Source organism: Ambystoma mexicanum, chromosome 9 (assembly GCF_040938575.1).
Source record: "Ambystoma mexicanum isolate Mex_15411 chromosome 9, UKY_AmexF1_1, whole genome shotgun sequence".
Classification (NCBI taxonomy): domain Eukaryota; kingdom Metazoa; phylum Chordata; class Amphibia; order Caudata; family Ambystomatidae; genus Ambystoma; species Ambystoma mexicanum.
This window is the reverse complement of record NC_090931.1, coordinates 192,674,056-192,691,064: the sequence shown is the minus strand read 5'-3', so window position 1 is coordinate 192,691,064 and position 17,009 is coordinate 192,674,056. Positions and strand designations below refer to the sequence as shown.

Sequence of the window (17,009 nt, the reverse complement as noted above, 5' to 3'; positions counted from 1 at the left end):
TTTGACTCAGCCATAAACACAGGCATCCATGCAGTGTGCCCAACTACATTAGCTTCAGGCCCTACTTGTTAGACAGTCCTGGCTAAGCCTCTGCTTGGGCGCCGTCCCTAATTATTGTTTTGCAGCTTGTTCGAGACCTCTCACTAATTAACTCATTGAGCCATCTCAGGCGGATAGATGCAGTGTGCTGCTGGTTATAGAGAGGTCCCTGCAGTGGATGTCTTAAAAATCTGCTGCTATCTTACTAGTTATGCAATAGGCATGATGTTCAAACCAGGGAGGGAACTCGTTCCAGATGGTTGAAGCCTTCTTACAAAGACAAAAAAAGTCACATAATAGGATTATATTGTTTTAGGCATGATTAATGCACATTCTTCGAGTTGACTGGACCTGCAAGGTTTGTGCTCCACAAAAACACAAACCACTAAAATAAAATAAGCGTTGGAGCCGTTTATTCCAGAAAAATACCAGCGGTACACATAAAAAACGTTCAACAATGGCACGTTTCCCACTTTCAAACCTTAAAGCGGCTTAGCACGGTTTAATCCCCTCGCAGACGATTTTGCCCCACTTTAGCATCACTAACTGAAAATGATATATCAAACAACATCTCCCGGCGTGCTTCGGTGCGACTAGGAGAGGAACGGCCGAATTATCCAATGAAAATCTGAATATGGGCACTTGCAACCTATGGGCGAGCTGCAAGGCAGCGTTGCCAGGGCAGCGCTCCCGGAAGCAGTAGGACGCGGATGGGGAGCGGGAGGAGGCGCGGGAGCTCGCCCGTGTTGAACGCAGAGGCGGCAGACGCCACGGGGGTGCGCCGGTTGCCGAGGGAAGGAAGCTCGACCACTCGGAGTTGCGCCTGCCAGAAGAGGCTTAAAAAGTCAGAGCTGGCCCGGTGAAGGTCCCCAGAGATTGACAGGTAAGCCAGGACCCACATCTTGGCCCTGATCCCCTCTAGCCCCACCTCCCCCGGAAGAGGGCGTGAACCATGGGATAGTTTTAAAAGGACAGTATAAAATTCAGTGACTACTCGTACCTCGCCTAAAGGCAGCACTTTTTCAAATTGTTTTGCTGCCCCCCTTCACCAATATCAGTCTCGCTTTCTGACTGTGTGAATGTTTAGAAGTGTGCGTGCTGTGCCTTTAGCGTAGCACGCCACCCAAAATAAAATGTGTACGCTTTTTTTTTGTTAAACGGACGATCTCCCTTTATGAAATGCGTGTGCCTTTTTATCAAGGCGTTGCTCAGAATGAAGAGTTCCTGGATACCGTTCACGTCCTCGCACCCTATCCAACAAAAGCATTACACACCTCTTATTCATCTGCCTCATGCATAAAAATTATGTGACGTGGTAGCTGGCCAGATTGTTCTAAAATTCTCCCACTTGGATGTTTCTTCCGGATTGCCCGTTATTTATTAACTAATTACCGCCCTTATGTTGTACGCACTAAAAACTAACTTGTGTATTGGTGCGCATAACGGTTTTTTAATTACACAACATACTGGTTCTCGTTTTGCCCACCTCTTAAAGGTGAGAGTCGGAGGGAACCCAAACATGTGACTGGCAGGTTACACACATATTTCTGTAATTAATGCCTTGTCCCACTTACAAGACAGTTATAGACTCGGTTAAGATTACGTTTGCCCAACTTTAATAGCAAAGGGCATTTACACATAGCAAAGAAGTTGAACCGTTGAGCATACAGGCGTCTGGCCTCTTTCTCTCCTCTTTTTTGTTTCTCTTACTATGGTTTCTGAATTCTTGTTGGCAAAAGACAATGCGACCCCCTAATTTGACTATGCATTTTTTCATCAATTGACATCACAGAACATAATATTACTGTCATCAGTCTTTGATACTCCACGGCATCGTAGATAGTAACATTAAAAGAAGTTTCCATGTGTAAGCCAAGCAACAATTTACTTTGTGGTGTGCAATATATGAATATGCCCTGTTACTATCTATGTTATGAGAGGGAGGCATGGCATCACAAGTAGACACTGACACAAGAGCTGCACGTTTCATAACCTTTATTGATGGTTTAAAAGGGGTGGGAGTTTTCTTGCCCTAGAACTAAGATGGGAGTATTCTCGACCATGAAACAAAAATAAAATACAGTCCTTAGTCAAATTAAAAAGGCCAATACTAATAAACCTAATGCCTGCCCTCTTTCTAATACAATAAATGTGTAATGCAAAAGGAATCTTCAAAAGAAATGTCAGTATGGCTGAGTAAACGCCCTTCCCCACGTTTTGTGGCACGGGGTAAGGTGGCACACTTGGACCACTTCGACCTTCTTTTCTCAAACGTCACTTTTTTCTCTCCTACACCAAGGCTTGTTGGTAAATGTAGTTTCGAGCACAGTACTTATTTCAAAGCTATCTCTCACATCCAGGTTTTCCCGCTGCTGGAATCAAACCTAACAGTTCAAATCCTGCATCTCAGTTTCTTTCTCTTCCCGCCACTTCTACGGCATCAGACATTTCAAAGAGACTTTCGATTGGGCAATCTTCTTTCGCCGGACCACACTGTTACTTTGTATCTTTAATTTACAGTTCTTTACAATGCTTTGCTTTCTCTCACGTCTTATTGGAACACGCACAACCTTCGTTCGTCGGATACTGTTGCCATCAAGTTTCATTTAACACAGACACTTTAATTTCTTTAATCAATTCACCGGCTGTGTTTAATTCATTTTTTTTTTCTGGCTTTGAACCTGAAGTTAAGGCTGATACCACAACTGCCGCTGCCCCTCCCCAACTCTGCCGTTCAACCGGGATGGTGGCTGGTATGCTTGAAACACAAGAGTGTTTGTCTTTTCTCTCTGGCTGGGCTTCCTTGCACAACCTTCAAGGCCTTTCGGAGACAATGATCTCTCGCTGGGGTGTCTAAGGTTTCTCTGTACCTCGGTTCCGTCCCTCCGCCTGTCACTCTGCTCTGCCTGGTTCGCTGTCGCCCTGTGTCGCAGTGTTCCACCTTTTAACCATGTGGGGAGAGCTAATGTGTACCAGGTGTATGTAATTAAGATCACGTGACTGACCCTGCCCGATCTTATTAGTGGGACATATCCAATTTATTGTATGGGTGGTACTCCTTTTAGCTTCAGACCTCCTGTTCCTTGGCTCAGTGTTTGTGTCGGAAAGGGGGGGATCTGGGAAATTGGAATATCCTCTAAAATAGGACGGGACATGAGTATTTGGAAAGGGGGGAAACCATGTCTTGCCATCAGGCGTTCCACCCCCAGGGTCGGGATCCAAACGCAACAGACATCCTATGGCCCCTTGAGTAAGGGATCCCCGGGGTCTAGGCAGTGAAACACCCTCAGTTGTTTTACAGTAGCAACTCTATAGTTTAGTAAACCGAGGGAGTTGTGTGCCATGACACATGCATTACTTACCTCACTATTCTGTGGAGGAAGATCGCACAAATGTTTTGACGGATTGAAATATTGCTGTAATTGGAATGTGCAAACGGAACGTGATTCTCATTTTAATGTGGTGGTATTAATTGTAGTTAGATGGTTCGTATTAAAAGTTGACAGTTGTTAACTATAAAATAAATTGGTTTCATAGCGGTGCCAACTAGACATTGTTCTAGAAACATATTGAGCAAAAATAATGGCATTATACTTTTTATTTTTTTTTATTGTCCCCATTCTGGATGGGAGTTTACAGTAATAGCATGCAAAGGAATAGGACTGAACAAATGTCCTTAGGGGTTTAAACCTGTATTGAAAGTGCAAAGTAGTGTAAAGTCGAAGGCTTGAGTCATTATTTCTGCCAGCATGCCCTGTTATGCACCTGTCCTGGTTATCAACCCCCATCTGCAACCCTTAAAGCACAATATCCCTTCTCAAGGGACCACTCGCTACAGTTTGGGCCATTAGCCTCCAGTCACTCTCATTGTAATGCTAAGTTGACACAAAGCAAGACCACAGGGGGAGCCATTGTGCTTCCCTGCGCTTTAAACTATAATTTGAAAACGTATGTGAACTGAGGTCACAAGGCTTTGGTCAGCTGACTCTTCTACACAGGAGAAAACTCAGGATTTTGCCCACCCAAGACTGGCTGCTTACAGTACGTGGGACACAGCCAATTAAATCATGGCAGTTGGCCACTCTAGACCTAGCATGCATTACACCAACCAAACGCATTGTACTAGGTTACCTCCATCAAAAATAATCTCTTTTGGATTACTTTTTCTTATCCGAGGAGCTTACATCAAGCAAGAAGTAACACAGATTTATTGGACCCAAACAGTTAGGAAACACGGTTCAGACGGTCTTGTAGAACTGAACTGAATAAACTCTTGAGGCCGTCCACTGCGGCTGGAATTATACACAAATTACAGAAATACCATACAACATTACATTCTTGGGGCAGGTCACAGGAGCTTATTGGTGGAGAAACATGAAATCCCTACAGCATACCTTTCATTAGGTGGCTTCCATTGGATAAAACATTTCTTGGTGTGACGTCACAAACCATCCCACACCGCCCTGCAATTACGTTATTGTGCTGATTGGTCAAAAAACGCTTGATTGACTTTGGTTGGCACTGCCCAATATACCAGCGGATAACCTGCAAAATAATGATTGAACGTGGCATTTTTCCAACCTAATTTAAGTTAATAAGTCTATACCCAAAAATATGCCACCATTGTGTCCGAGCCTTACTTCTGCCCTCTTAAAGCTGTCACAAAGGCCTGCAGCCCTTAATACGAGCCGCCTTCAAAAATGCTTTCCTAATATGGTGCTACAAAACATGGCTTCTCTAATGTTCACTTAGTGCTCAAAATGCCCCTTATCCCGATAACCCTTAACCTTACACCCCACCACTATGCTCGCACCAGCTACCCCATCGCTAAGCAACTTGCACACCCTCCATTCCGTTCCCCGTGGGGCTTCTTGTGCTGCACTGCGCCAGCTTCTGTACCATAACAACTATATCTATAGTATCTGCGCCGCACTCCATGAAGTCGCCACTCGTGATGTCACCCACCACGTGATATATATATATATATATATATATATATATATATTTAATTTTTTTTTTTTTTTTTACATCATCGCCTTACTTGCCCAACTGGTATGTGCGCCCTGCCCCCACGCCCTCAACCCCTTGACAGCGCTGGATCTGGACCCTTACAACAGCATGATGGGAACCACAAACTTTACCACTGATTGCTGCTTCTCTTTCCTGAGCAACCAATCCGAATAAATGAAGCTCCGTCCCTACCCTCCACCAGTAACCCCATATCTTGGAAGGTCTCTTGTGACTCAACCATCCCTCACTCTTACAGTTCTCGGGTGCTTTTCATATATCTGAAACTTTCTTTTCACTTTTACACTGATCTTCCTAAAGGTCTCCCACCTTCAGAGTGACTCTCCTACACAGCTAAGCCTTTTTTACCATTGAGACTAGGGGCACCAAATCATTCTTAAACTCAGCAGCTTCAAGGCGGTATTCATGATTTTAGGCCTCCGCGGCTCCTTTTTCCAGCTCCAGTATGTGACCTTCAGGGCATAAGTCCTTCTTTAAAAAAAAAAAAAAATAATAATAATAATAAACCGGAGGAATTATTTTTTAAAGTTGAAAACCCACTTCTTCAACTCTTGTTGGAAGTAATGTCCTGAAATAAGGTCCTGATATCAGCTCTATTAATCTGTTTCTTATTGTTGGTCTGAGGTTTCGTGCGCTGAGCAACCTCTCTGGTCGTAGCGCCCATTATTACTGTAATTGAAATTAACATATGCACTAGCAACCGGAAGTAATGAGCAAACATATTCAACGTTCATTCAGTTAGCCTTTCCTGATCAAAAAATGTGCATAGGACAAATTTAGCATTTGTCTTTCAGGCAATAAATCATAAATACGAAAAATAACTTGAGAGGGGAGATTTTTTATATAACCTTGCTGGCAATCTATAACATTCACCCACCTTTTAAATCCAATACTCTGTATTGAATTGTTCACCACAGATCAACATACTATTGTCAGATATTTTCACACGTGTACTTGGATTGTCATGTGGTCTAGCAGGTACGTTTCTAGTCCGGGGGACCTGATAACCTAGGTTTGAATCCTGGTGTAAACGGACTACTCTCCAACCCATTAATTTTAGTAACTGGAGCACGCTACTTCTGTTATTTTTACTCTAGGTAACAAAAAACCCAAGGGTGGTAGGCGTCCATCTTACATGAGCTCACTGAATCTATTCCATATGTGCATTTAAGATGCTGTGCGGGAGGGACTTTTCTACGCAAAAGCTTTTTGTGACACTGTAAGGATGACGTGCGAAATGTAGTAAAAACGATGTGTTTTACCTATGATGCATTTCGTTTTATCTCCTGGGTTCCGTTTTCATTGGCTGTGGCTCGTTTACTTAATACAGCTGTATATTGTTACCAAGCAACAGAAAGCATTGATAAAGCAAGCAGTTTTGTCTTTGTGTGGCCATGGAATATGCATATTCTAAGCATTGCCATAATGGTACTGCCTCGCCGGAAAATGGCGGCAGTACTTGGGCGTAATATGGTAGTGCCTGGCAGATGCCTATTTGAGAGCAAAAACGATTGGCTTTGGCAGTAGCTGTTTTGAACAGGAAATTAGTGCAGGGAACAGATACAGTGACGGACATATTGCTTATGGATAAAGTTACTGAAATATGCTTGGCTAAGACATTATTAAGCATGACCATTCAGCAGGTGGCTTAGAAATTGCATCGAGCTAGCTCTGTGCTTTAAGGGATTTCAAAGCGCTCTCAAAGTTGTGTTTTGGGTGGGGTGGGGCAGGTAGCAGGTGTGAATGACCATATGGGTGGCTCTGTGCACTCTGTAGGTGGGAAAAACGCAAATGCACACATTTTTGTCTGGAAGGAAACCGTAAAAAGGAAAACTAACCACCAGAATAACTACATGATGGCAGAAACCAAAGAATGGCTTATTGAAGAGAGATAAAAAGGCTCCAAAGAAAATGGGCCTGTATTTGCTTTACAATCGCTGCCACCTGGCCACTAAACAAGTGAGGAGAAGTGTGCCTAAAATATTTTTTTTTTATTAATCACATCTGGTGAGCCTTATGAACAGACGCTCAACCTGCATGCAAGAAAATACCGTTTTGTAAAATAAAGATGGCTCTTGTTTTTCATGATATTCGAAATGTGTTGTCTACATATAGAGAAAAGTGTGTGTTTGCAGCAATATTGGAAGAGAGTCCAGCTGGCGAAGCTGAAAATCCTTCGGGACTCTGAAGTAGAGCTGGATCCCACTCACACTTCTGAGAAGAACACTCTGACTCTTGCTGTTTGTTCTAAAAATGCTAGAAAGTCACCCACCATAAGCTTTAAAAGAAACTTACAATGGTGCCATGTTCTTATGGGGACCCTCTCCTCCGAATGGAGAACCTTTTTGACTCTTCAATACTTTAACGATTGCATCCTGACCGTATTTTGAGCCTTTCAATGAAATTCCCAAATCGAGTTAGCACCCTCAGAAGATATTTTACATGTGTAATTTCTGTCAATTTACTCTCATTAATTAATCTCCAATTAATTCATCTCCATCTAAGCTCTTCAGTGTTTTTAAGGATGTGTTTTTCGTAAATGAAAACCTATCTTGTGATGGGCTTTGATTCTCTCTTTGTTTTGTTAGTTTTAATGATTCGTTGATAATGGGTGTCTTTAGGGGGACATGGTGCTCACATTGGGATCCTTGAGACGGCACACTTTGCTCTACCTAATGACTTGGTTTGGTTAAAGCTTAATTATACAACTGCTTCTTATGGTATGGGAGAAGTAGCGCATACCATTGATCAGTTACAAGAGCAACATATAAGGTCAACTGACTGGGCTTTGTTGACCTGCATTTTGTAGTCCCTAAAAATGAAAATTGAGCATTACATTTCTTTTAAATTTGGGGGGTTGTAGAAGTTTATCTGAAGGTTTGGCTGGGCACACATTATGCAAGTATGATGTTATATGCTACAAAAGATTTGGCTAATGACTAAAACCCTTCCTGATGGACACAATATCAATTGTTTGCCTGCTGTAAAGGGCTCTGTAGAACATCTGCGTAGGGGTTTTCATAATTACAATACGAAATGTCTTTACTGAACATTGAGTAGAAACAGATTAAGTGTGATAACGTGCTGGGTGTGTGCTTGCCTGCCAAACGCTTAACAGTTTGTAAATGTGTATGATCCTCTGCGTAAAGACCAGAATCTTATTGTAAGCAAGGTTTCATCTTTGTTGTCTTATTGGTAGGCGAATGTGATCTGGTTCCATGTAATAAAGTTGCATCGAAAATGGGCGTTTCAAAATAAAGCCCGGCAAAAGGGCTGTGGTGTGGCCCAGGGGAGCTGACTTATGAATTTCCCGTGTGTGCCCAAATCTAGGAAGTGACATCAGCGGCAGTTATATGACCGTATTTGCACATAGTCTCCAACGTGGTGCAAGGAGGGGGGGGGGCGCAGAACAGTGGAAACATTGGCATGCATGTACTGCATATACTAAAGTCAAGTAAGAAGGAGATTTAAACCTTCCAGTTGCATTCTAGTAAGCCATCACTGCCCCTACTCCACCCCTCTATAAACATCCAGGTTGTAGTAGCCCTCAAAATGCACAGCAACACAACTAGGATGGGAGAACGAAGGTACAGCTGCGAGGTGGATTACCACCACCACCACCACCACCAACAAAAATTTCCCAATACAAGGGAAACAAGAAGGAAAGAAGTATCCTGATTTTAAAAAGGACAACAGTGCTTTGTCACGATCTACATCATACCCTTCATACCGTTGCATGACCATCACCCCAAATGTGGTCTAAATGCCTACCCGAAGCTATGGCAGGATTTTAGACTGTATTGCTGTACCAGAAGGACCCTCTGGAAGTTGGTCACTGCACTCTAGTGCAAGAGACACTACTAACCCAGAAAACCGGGCAGACTTACAATTGAACAGCAATATTGTTTTGCTTCCACCTTCTGTGTGAAATATAAAAAACAAGTTAACCCTTTTTTTTCTGTTTTTGATTAACATTAGATACTATTAGTATCTTTGCTACAGTTTAAGTAAACCACTTGCATTCTAGTGGCTTTCATACTCTGATAGAAACACATTAAAAATGCTCTTACATTTGTTTAGTATTTATGTATATATTTACTTGTAAAGATAATGTATGAGCATTAAGAACAGTATAGTCGAACAATACACAGTACACTTATTGCTAATATTAGGGGGTAGATTCCCAGCATCCTACTCTTACTATTACTTAACATATGTAAAGTACCAAGCAAGATGTGTGTGTGTGTGTGGTGCCATAGCGCAGTAAAACTTCCAACAAATCAAACTCACAATAGTGCTGCTGTGGATTGGCCAGCCAGGAGAACAGGTGATCTCTTTTCATTGCAGCACCTTCCCCATGCAAAATGTATTTTTACAGACAACAGTTCGTTGAATTCATCTGCAATGGCTTCAACATCCAGATGTGCAGCTTCATCTTTGTGTCCATATAGAAAAGCAGCCACATTTAATCGAGCTTGGCCTACTGTAGCTCTCGGATATGTTTAGATGCACCAAAACGCTCCGAAGAACAAGAGGATACATGGATAGTTGCTGCAATTTAAGTAGTCGTACCAGTTCTGGGAACACATTGCACATGGACAACCCCTTTCACCCTTGAACATGTCGGAGACATCCTGAAAACACATAACTGGAGCCTTGTGCCTCTGTACAAGTTCAAGGAACATATTCCTATGTAGCTCTAGATTGCATTCATCAAAGTCAGTGTTCTAAGAATTCATGACATATTCACTGGTGGCGTTTCCTGTAACAACGTTTTCTATGTTAGCCATATGGTCACATGCAGTTGTATTGAAACGTTCTGACAAAGCTACCAATGTACGGTCCATTAGTTCATAATAACCTTGTCTATAGATGTCTTTGGGTGACTGGAAAACATGGAGAACTGACCCTTCATGCAGGCGCAGTGGGATTTTCCTTGCCCTCATTTGCACAAAATGTTCCTCTCATTTCACATCTAAATCATCGGCCGCTGGTTTTTGAGAAGAAGTCTTCAAATCCCTCACTCAGTTGTTCAATGATGGCCTTAGGTTTTCCATGGTAACCGATGTGTCATGGAACCTTAGATTGACCTTCTGTAGAACGGTGTTCAGTTTCAAAACAGGAAAATACCATGTAAAGAAGATGAAGACCTAGAAAGGTTTTGAGTTTATGGAGCTGCAAGTGCAATCCATGGGCTGTTGCTCCCGCTTCATTGTGGGCCCCGGCTGTAAGTCCCAGAAATTCTATTACAGTACTGTAGTTGGCGAGCATAGTCTTCAAAGATTTTGCCCGAACTGTCCATCGCATAGGACAGAATAAAAGCAGTTTGATACTCCCTTCGTCTTGACAATGCTCAAAACAAGCAAGGTGTTTTGGGGAATTTCAGAATGAACCCAATCAAGTCCCTTACAAAAAACAATAGATCCGTGAACTTGTCAATGCCTATAGCTACATCCTGACTACTAAATTCAGATTGTGTGCAAAGCAGTGTGCATAAATTGCTTGTGGTGTCACCTCCTGTACCATGTCCGCAAACCATGTTGAAGTCGAGCCATATTAGAAGCACCATCATAACACTCCCCCGACAGTTTTCCATTTTATAGCCTGACCTCATGAGAACATCTTTTAAAATGGCAGAGTTTGTGATGTAGTGCTAGACGTTTCATAAAAGCCAAAGAAAACTCCTCTACCTGAAGATCCTCTTTTGCAATGCGAAAGACTACAGAGACCTGCTCTTTTATTGACACACCAGCAGTTTCATCTAAAATAGTAGAAAATCATTTTGCATCATGAATCTCTTTCATCCGGTCACGGAGCAAATTATGTGACAATTGCCAGCATTTCATTTACTGTCACGCAACATCCATTTTTACTCTGTTCTTTGAAGCCAAGTTTGCAGGTCCGGGACATCTCTGCCTCAAAGCGACATAATTGCCTTTAGATTAGAGTCCTCTTCAGTATGGCCGCGAATTGCAAGATCTTGCCGAGCTAAAGTCAACAATGTTGTTAAGATATTCACCAGCGCACGTCTGTTATCCCTCATCTGCTTGATGTGGCCCAACGGCAGAGCTGCTGCAACATTCGTACCCCTTTTCACAGATGTAGTGCCATTGCAGCCGCCCGATGAAGATCTGAAGTCTGATGGCTGTTGCATCTCTCTATGGCCTTCCCAAAATTGTTAAAGGTATGTTTAATAAAAGCATTGCTGGCATCCTTTTCACAAGCAAGAGGGGTGCAAAGATGTACAAATACACACGACCCAAAACAATTTTTTAAAGATGGAGGTACAGATGCAAAGCAAGAGGGGTGCACAGATGTAAAAATACTCCCTACCCAAAACGATTTTTAAAAATGGAGGCAAAGCAAGAAGGGTGCACAGGTGTACAAGTACACCCAACCCAAAATGATTGTAAAAATGGAGGAACGGATGCAAAGCAAGAGGGGTGCACAGATATAGAAGTGGGGGAAGGGAAAGGGGATGGGTGGGGGGTGTTGGGCAAATAAGAATGTTGGTTGGGGGGGGGAACAAAAAGTAGTGGGTGAAGGAAAAAGAGGGCCAAAAAGGAAAACAAACGTACCTGCTTCTAGACGTGCTGCTCTCTGCTTCGGCTTGCGTTGTGTGCCTGCTGCTCCTGCCTTAAGCATCATGGGTGAACTGGAAGCAAAACATCAGAAGCTTCCAGTGGCCCCTAAGCCCTCTCCTCCAGGACCATCCACCAATTTGGACATTTTCACCGATGTGTTTTTTTTTTTTTTTACCTGGGCCAGAGAGTGACGCAGTATGGAGCCCAAAACAAAGGGCCATCCATGCTGCGTCTCTTCTCTCTCGCCCATGGGAGTGGGGTTCAGCCCGAGTTCATTGTGCCGGTGGGTGCCCCGGGCCCCGGAACTCCCGCATACTTGGCGCCACACACCATGTGTGGCATAATGGAAATACTTTCCCCGGGTCACACCACAGCCTTTTTGACACAAATTTTTTGTATAAACTGCAATTTGTTCGGCGACCATATTACTGGATACCTGTAATCTTGGGTGGTGATTTTAGCACTAAATGCAGAGAGATGTCACAGGAAGGAATGCTCTTAAATAAGAATATATGACAATATTTCTAAAGCATCTTTGTGACAAGTCTGGTCTAATGTGCTAATTTCTGGTCAGCGTTATTCTACGATTGGGTCTGGCTATTGTAAATGGCCCGGGAGCCTGGGAATATCCCTGATGATGATTTTACAGCAATTCTTATTCTACAATAGACTTTTTCTTTGTAACCCCATCTTCTCTCCGGGTATTTTCTTTAAGGTGCTGACGAATAGATTGGTTATTATTTTCTCTTGTTAACTTATTTCAGTGAAACATGTAAAACTGTGATCGGTTAACAGTGCCAACAATCGTGCTGTTTGGTCCATTTGAAATGTAATGAAAATTAGACCTTATGAAGTCTTGCTTTGGGCAAGGGCTTGCAATGATTCACAGTATTGTGATTATGTATTCGCTCTGTTTTTTCAGAGGTTCTGAAATCTTGGTCTAGTAAGTTTGCCTGTAAAAAGGCAGAATGTAAGGCTGCATTTAAAAACATGCCAGTGGAATACTTTGACAGCAAATTTGTCTTTAAGAAAGAGATGGCTGCATTTTATGCTTGTGAAAGTAAAGGGGTTCAAGCAACAACAGAAAAACTGACTTGTACCAACAAGAAAATGGTAATGCATGGTAAATGGCCTAATAAGCAGAAAAGCTTGGATAAAAGAAACACGAAGCTCTGGGCGGTGGTGACAAAATTGGATCATTAACATGTCGCTCAGTAAAAGGATATTCTGGAGGTTGTGTTGAGTACATTTTTTACCGTTCAGGAGCCGCGTCGTAGGCTCTTACTCCTTGCTCTCTAGCCAGTTGTCTGGATCCTTTTCAAGGATGAATGTGTTACCTATGATTTACTTTGATAACCCTTTTTTTTTAAGTAGCAGGGCTCCGAGGTTGGATGGCCTTTACAAAATGGGCTTCAAAGTTCAGCCATTGTTAGGGCAGATCTATTAACTTTTCGGTTTTCAAATCTTTTAGACACCTTTATGTTGCCCTCTATTTGGGACGGTTCGTTCTTAGTTCCTATATAGAAAAGTGAAGGAGAGACGAGGCTCCTAGCTACAGATGAATAGATTTGTTGAATGTATCTAGCAAATTCTTCATCTCGCCTTTTGAAAGGTCCGACGATGGGAGCTGCTATGAATAAAACACTGGCAATTTTGAATTTGGGAAAGTTTGGATATTCTATGTAATACATTTTGAGCAAAGAGGCATTTGCTCTCTATATGCAGATTATTTATTTATTTTTTAGATCTTGCTGCTGCTTTTGATAAGGTTGATCGAGGCATATTTCGGCAAAACTATTTGCTATGTGACGTCGATGAAGGCTTGTTGAAATCGATCATGCTATTGCACAAAGATACAGCAGTTTTTCTAAGGACATTGTCACAAATTCTGACTTAAAACTGGGATGTAGTTTTGTCCCATGTTTCTTCAATCTATATTGGGCAGATTTTGGGAATGCATTACCCAAGATGGGGAATGCAGCATCTGAACTTGGTACTGATCATCTATCTTAGCTGGTGTATGCTGTCAATATTGTCTTGTACTCTCATTGGGCTTTAGTGTAGCTTGAATGCGGTGCAGCAATATGCGCTTGATGAATTAGAAATTCACGTTAGGAAAGCCAAGATTGTTGTTTTCAAGGATTAAGATATTAATCTGGTATACTGGGAAACATACATTAGAAATGGGGTCTGAATGTTTGTATTTGGACTTTTGTTTTTGTCTGATAAATCCAAGCCATTAGAAGTTCAGATAACGGGGATGGATCTTTATGAATATGGCAGTCCTTGGAAGATGGGGGCGGGGTATAGACCACCTTTTTCTTTGGCTCCCCTATTGCTGCCATTCAGCAAACGTTGGTTGCTTTTTTTTTTCTGTAGGGCATTGAAACAAGGCTAGGCGCCCCTTGCCATTGGCTATGGAGCCTAGAGGGGGGAAAATACAGACTTTGGGTTTTCACCCATCTACACAGATCATGTTAATTGGGGCCAAATTGGGCTTTACATTTTTAGTGTGTTTGGCCGCATTAAGGACGTTATGATTACAGTTTCAAATTATAAATTGGCAAAAGCACTCTAGTCGTATATTTTGTGTCGAAGTTCTTGGAGACGGGTAACAATGCCTTCCTTGAAAACTATGCACAGGGTTGAATTCAATTTCCTAAACAATTGACCTTGATAGAGTGTTAAATGATGTGGATTTTAGGTTACAAACACTAAAGGACAAAGCATTTGGATGGGATAGCTGCAGCCATTATTCTTATGTTACCAGCGAAGACATTTATGAGCTGTATGGAATCATGTCTATTATTTAATGCTACACCAAATGATGTTGTAATGGTCTAAGACAAAGAAACATTTAGACACTTATAGCTATTGTTCTGGGATTTTGGAAATGTGGTTAATTTCTTTATGCCCTTTTAGTTCGCCAATTACTTTAATAACAGAGTAGTTTTGGCCTGTTAGCTGGATATCAAATTTCACTGTTTTTAGAAAATGCTCTTGTTTTGTAACAAGGTTGATAATATACTGATGTTTTAGCAAGAATATTGTAATTAATTCATTTTATGTTGATTTATATTGCATTTTTAATGCAGACATTTTCTTCTAAACCAAAACACAAAAAAGCCAAACCACACCCATAGACTGCATTCCACTCCCCACAACCAATATCTCTCTTATCTCCGCTTCCCATGTCAATAGTTTAGGCTTATAGGCTGCATATGTAGAACTAATAGGCAACACTAAAAAGAAGTATAGGGGGAGGGAAGGTGATTACCTTCAAACGAAGGAGCAACTGTTTTCTGTGACACGTGTAAATCGTTTTTGATTTGCCATGCCCTAATAAGTTATGGTGATAAAGATTACAAATAAATTTAAGGCTTGGGAAAGCCCAGGGCTAAGCATTGGCTAAGACATTTTGTTTTTGTATTTTATTTGTGTAGTGCGCCAAGCCCAAAGGCATCTGGGTGCATTTCTTAAGGTTACAGTTACATATATTTAGACACTGTTATATATACATTTGCAAGTACAGTTGAATATATTTACACAGGAATATTTAAAAAGGCAAATACTATGGTACACCGGAGAGCAAGTGTATGCAAACATACATGGTGTCAGAAGGAAAGTACGTTACATGCAGTTATCTCAAAAGCATTGGGCTCAATATATTGTGGGTTAACTTATTTATATAGTTTTGGATGGTTAGGCATAGACCTGGAAGCTATAGGACTTGTGCTGCAAGTCAGTTTGGCTTTGCTTCTGAAGTAATGGTAGGATGGTTCAGTTCTAAGCGAGGTGGGTAGAGAGTTCCATAGCTTTGCTGCAAGCACAGGGAAGCTACTGCCCCCAGCCTTATGAAGCTTAAACCTTGGTATCGTCAGGCAATGTGCTTTGGCCGCTCTGCGGGACTGTCAGAGGTGTTGTGCGTGAATAGATTTGACAAGTAGCTCGGTGTGCGGTTAGCGAGGCATTTATGAGTAAGTGACAGTGATTTGAGGGCGAGTCAATGGTTGACAGGTATCCACTGTAAACTACGTCTAGTATCGGATATGTGCTGCATTCTGGGAATGTTCAACGCTGCTCTAATGGCATTATTTTTGGACTACTTGTAATTTGAGTTCTGCTCCGTCTTCCTACTCTTGTGCTCAGAGGCGAGTCACCTTCGCCCTGGGCTCCTATCTCTGCAGAGCATGGACACGAAGAACCAAATGATCAGTGCAACTGAAGTAAATCACCCGGCCCAGAATAGTTGGACTGGCTTACTCAACATGCCTGACAGTTCTCCTAACGCTGTTCGGTACATTTGTTGCAGGCTGTATTAATATTTTCTGAGCTTCTGAATTGTACTGTTACCAAAATATGTGAACCTCTTCTTCTTGCTCCCGGTTTGATGAGATGATCCTAGTCTCAACTTTTAGAATGGAGGCACTCTTCTAGGTTACTATACACCTTTGACAAACTGTGAAGTATATTGTAGCAGAGCAGTCGAATGCCTCTGCAGGAAGTCCTGCCCCCCCAATACTTGTATGCTGGAAGCCTGACATGATGCCATGTTTGACGCCAGCAGTTGTGACTATTCCGTGTTGTCTTCGAGAAAAGGTATCCCCGAAGAGATGACAAATCTCTTGGAGGAGATCCCCCGAAAGAATATGAAAAGGAGAGAAAGAGAAGTTGGTGATGTCACAAAAAATGAGCATGACGCACAGAGAAGACTGCCTGAAGAAGATAATATATGGACCTTAAATAAGCTGGTGACGAAGTAAAGATTTGAGTAAACTTTCATGTGCGACACAAAGATTGCACGTGTGAAGAGCCGTAGAAAATGTAAATTGTTCGATAATTGTACAGATGCAGCAATGCAAGTAGATCAAGCAATCACAGAAGTCGCCATTATATAGAAGCTGGACATCTGTGCCACATTTTTAGTTAGTTCAGACCATGAAGAGAAGGGCTGAAGACTGTGTTGCAGCAAAGATTTAGCTGGGAGCATGGAAGAAACGAGAAGGGCTGTCTGGTCTAGTGTCCAGACTGGAGGCAGCCAAAACCGGTTATCTATTCTTGAAGGCAGAGAACGTGAGAGGCTGATTTATCCCTTGCTAAGGTACAAGGAAAGAACACCATGAGTGCTAAGTTCATTAATTCAAGACCATTAAATGCTATAAAATGGGCCAAATTGCAGTCTCCTGTCACGTGAGTCAAGGATGGGAATAGAGTTGGGCATGCAGTCCAGAACTTTTGATAACCGTGTGCTCAAACGCCCTTATATTTCCAGAGACGAGAATACATTGCAAGGCCAAGTTCAAAGACCATCTGCATGGCAGAAGGCATGGGTGATGAGAGGTGATGGGCTAATCGGGT

General features: G+C 42.2%; 1 protein-coding gene across 4 annotated transcripts in view; it reads left to right on the top strand.

The window, feature by feature from the left end:
• The first annotated feature begins 735 nt into the window (after positions 1 to 735).
• Positions 736 to 17,009, top strand: part of CEP164 (centrosomal protein 164) — a 586,844-nt gene continuing 570,570 nt past the window's right edge. For all 4 annotated transcript variants that reach the window (XM_069614472.1, XM_069614471.1, XM_069614470.1 and 1 more), the window contains exon 1: positions 736 to 922. The gene's annotated coding sequence lies outside the window, so the exon portion shown is untranslated. The remainder of the gene's footprint in view (positions 923 to 17,009) is intronic.